This window comes from Postia placenta, assembly GCF_002117355.1.
Source record: "Postia placenta MAD-698-R-SB12 unplaced genomic scaffold POSPLAscaffold_9, whole genome shotgun sequence".
Lineage (NCBI taxonomy): Eukaryota > Fungi > Basidiomycota > Agaricomycetes > Polyporales > Adustoporiaceae > Rhodonia > Rhodonia placenta.
In genome coordinates, this window is record NW_020169840.1 from 1,808,580 (window position 1) to 1,812,831 (window position 4,252).

The following is a 4,252-nucleotide window of genomic DNA, read 5'->3' on the forward strand; positions in this document are numbered from 1 at the left end:
AGCGATGAGGATGCTCTTGACTCCTGAAAAGGTACCTCCAGCGTAGCGCATTCGAGTGACTATGCGGTTCATGTTCTCGAAATGCTCCCATACAAAGCGTCGAATGCCGGGGTTCGAAGGGAGTCGCTCGTCGTCGTAGTCGGATTCGGGACCCTTGACGGGAACATCGTCGACGTAGGGCACCGTAACGTGCGGGATCTCGGGCTGGAGGATGTACGTGACGTCGTCGTGGAAGATCGGGACTGAGTTTGTCCAACCCATCGGGAGTGTGACTAGGCGCATGGCTCCGTAGGGTGTCTGGAACGTCGTTAGATCTCTCGAAGACTCGGCGATGAGTCGTTCGTCGTAGCCGACGTAGAGGTCGAGCATGCCGCCGCATGGTCTTCCTCCGAATTGTTCTGCGAGGTATTCGGGCGTCGGCGGTACACCGGAATGTTGGATCGTGACTGCATTGAGGGGCTCGAGGGAATGGACGAGTCGAAGAGATTTGCCGTCCTTCTTGACGACACAGAACCACCGCGATCGATACGACGAGTTCGATGGCTCGTAGACTCCGGCGGCGATCTTTCGCTTGATCACCGCGCAGACCTCGTTGTAGATCCCGGGCGGGATGGGGATATTCTTCTGCACCCAGGGCGTGTGAGGAACGACGGGGAAATCGACGGGAGGGAAGTACTCGGGCTTGAAGCATCCGCGCTCGTCGTCGGTCCAGGCGAAGGCTTCGTTGTGCAGGCACATGAAGTGGTGGAGGACTCGACGTTCTTCGGGAAGTAGGAAGTCGCCGTCGTGAAGCTTCTCGGTCATTTCGAAGCGTTCGAGGGTGTACCGACCGGTAGGTTTGAACGGCGGGGGGTCGGTCGACAGCTTAGGCATGATGGAGAGAGGGTCGCCCTTGATGTCTCGAAGTATTCGAAATTGTTCGGGGACGGCACCAAGGACGGGTCGGGTTTTGAGAGCGACAGGCTTGTATTTCTTCTTTGTCGCGGCGAGGACCTTGTGCGTTGAGGGGGTAGAAGTCGATGTCGTCGAAGGAAAGGGAAGAATCGAGTTGGAAAGCTGCGAGATGGACTTCGTCGGAGGGGGAGCTGGGGGAGTCGAAGCAAACGGAGCTGAAAATAGAAGAGTCGAAGCCCACGTCGAAGCGTTCGACGGAGCGGCATTAGAAGCTGTATTGTCCGAAGTGTAAAGAGATTGCAAATATGATGAGACGGAGGTGCACGCGGAGAGGTACAGCGACGAAACAGCGTTCGGAATCGAGGAGTCAATAGGAGCGACGAAGGAAATACTCGGGTTTACCCCATCGTAGTCGATGACTAGCGCGGCTTCTCCTTGATCATGGGGAATCAATTCCTCGAAGCTAGAAAATGCGATTTACGACTCTCGAGAGGATGCTGCCGGCTTCGCGATCTTCCTCGCGCGTACGTCGGAATCGTGACGGTTTCGCCGGTGTTCGGACAGAGGATCGTAATGGTCTGGTTCTCGTCGGCGAAGTTCTTGACGACGCTTTGCGTGAGCACGTCGAAGGGTCGGCCGAGGAGGATGTCGTACGCTGCGTTTCGAATGACGTGAGCTTGGAGATACAATACGATCTCACCGATGCGGAAGGGAACGTTTCGAATGAGTCCTAACGATCGGTCCACCTCTCCGTTCGCCGATTGCATGTTCAGCTGGATAGTAGGATCGAAGAGGAGGTTGAGGCCCAGACAGACCTCTTCCGACATGGCGACGATCTGCGAACCGGGGTCGACGATGCATTCGATTTGCTCCTTGTTGTCGACCAACGCGATGATCGAACGAATCGCGTTCGAATCGCGGGCGACGGTGAACTCCGCGGGGTGCTCGCCGTGCGGGATGTGCTTCAGATAGGTTTCATATGGGTCGGGGACGATTGTAGCACCGGGTTCCAACGTTGCTCCCGAACACGAGAGCTGGTTGACGGCCGTGACCTCGTCGGCGCCGATTTCTACGACGTGGGCCGACGCGACGGGTTCCGTCGAGACTCGCTTAGGGGTGATGGCGTCGCGGTACTTGTTTCGAACGTCGGGCGCGATTGACAATAACTCTTCTGGGGTCAGCGTGACAAACTGCGACTTCATTGAACGCTGGAAGATTTCCTCGGCGAGCTTCGGCTGGATAACGGGGACGATGGTCTTGTACGCTGGTTCCTTGCCCTTGTCGTTCGAGGACTTCGGCGGAGTTGCGAAGTTTCGAACGTTCGGCGGGGCGTATGTTGCGTCGCGAGCGTTTGCGAAGGGGTGTACTGGTGGTGCTGGAGGAGCGGACGTAGTAGTAGGTCGAGACGTGGATTGCGTAGGCGGGGTAGACGACGATGCGGGTGCTGCTGCTGGTATCGTTGGAGGTGGGGCCGTGCTTGTCGAAGTGCTCGAGGGTGCCGCCACTCCCTTCGACGTACCAGATCCCGAGGCTTCCGCGCTCTTCGCGATGGCTGGCGTCGTAGGCTTCTTCCGCTGTAGAATCTCGACGCCGTCGAAGACCTCCCTTCGCTTCCGAAGCTGAAGGATTTCTCGTTCGAGCGCCTCAATCCTGCTGCTGGTGTTGAGCGTGAATGTTTGCACCGTCGAGCGATCGTCGATCTCGAAGAGCATCGTCGGAGCGGCGGGTGCTGCGGGATTTCTTCTATGCCACTCGTAGATTCGATCTCGTATTGTGAGACCAGGGATAGTGCGGGGGCAGAAGCTTCCGTTCGGAAGGACGATCTTGCCTTCGGTGTTACGTTTGCACTTGCCGTCCCGGATGTCGATCTCCGCGAACTCGCAGGTGCCTACCCTGCAGCCACGATTGCCGCAGTAGTGGCACGTCTGTTCAGCTCCGCTGTTCTCGTGGATGTGGACGGCAGCTTGTTGTCTCGGTGCGGGGGCGTGGTTGTGCGTAGCGTGTGTCGTCGGCTGAATAAGCGTCGCAATCGTCCTCGACAGGCTTTCGATGATCATCGAGATGTCTTCGGTCTTGATCATCCCGGGGGGCACCGTTGTCGAAGTGTTCGACGTCGAAGCGGTAGCTTGGTTAGCCGCTGTCGTGGGTGTGCTCGATGTACCGTGTAAGATGAACGTAGCCGCCGCGTGAATCTCTGCCATGGTGTATGGGTCGTCGGCGTAGTGATCGGGGTGCTTGAGATGCAGTCGGGTCTCGAGCCGTGTGAGCAACGCTGGCTGGAAACCTCGAAGAAATGCGCGACTTTGTTCGATAGTCGAGAGCCGGTGCTGTGCGATGAGATGTTTCGTAATGGCCATGAAGTCGCGGTAGTAGCAGCCTAGGTCTGCCGCGTTGTGAATCCCGATACGAACGCGCTCTCCGATGAGCTGATCCATGTCCGCCAGCGACCACTTTCTTGTATCGTCGGCGCCAGGATAGAGTGCTCGTACGTCGGCTTTCCAGTCGTTGTAGCTCTTGGCTACGTCGATGAAGGACTCGATGGTTTCCCACAAGTCGGCGACGTCGATCGAAGGATACCGAACGGCCCACTGTTTCTTGGCTGCTTCGTCGGTAATCTGACACCGGGTGAACAATGCTTCGAGGTCCTGGAAGTAACGCCGAAGCGAACGGACTTCCGACGGGTCGAAGCTTGGTGCCGTCGAATGACCGCGCGGGGGCATCAACGGTGCGGTCGTGTTCTGACTCATGTTTGTAGTGGTAATAGGAGCTGGGCTCGAAGAGGATGCGGTAGTAGTCGAAGGAATCGTAGGTGCGGGCGGTGCGAGGTTGGAGTTCGAAGCTGCGTTCGAAGGTGCTAAAGGTGGCGGAGGTGCCAGGTCGGATGTAGGTATGACTGAGAGTCGCGAAGAGGATGCGATGGGCGGCTGAGCGTGGGCGCGAAAAGAAGACGGAGTCGGAAGTACGAGATTCGAAGTAGCTGGGGTGGGATCCTCGGGTTCAGGCGAAGAACTGGATCGTTCGAAAAGATCAGGAGTCGAAAAGTCGTAGTCGGAAGTAGTGAGGCCTAGAAGCTCGGGGGACGAAGTGTGTTCTTCGGCGGTCGAAGGGATTGGTTCTTCGTCGAAGTCGTCCTGGAGTTCTTGGTCTATCTCGTCTTCTTCGTCGCGGTCGAAGTCACCGGGGATTGTTGGAGAGGGAGTCGATTGCGTTCTAGAGGAGTTGTCGAGGTTCTCGGCGGCGCTGCGGCTAGCAGCCTCACGCGCTTGCGAGCGGGTGACTACTGGAGACGTTTTCGGAAACCCGAAAGCGGCGAATTCTTGCCTGAAATCCCCTCGCGGTGGCTCCAGAAATGATACGA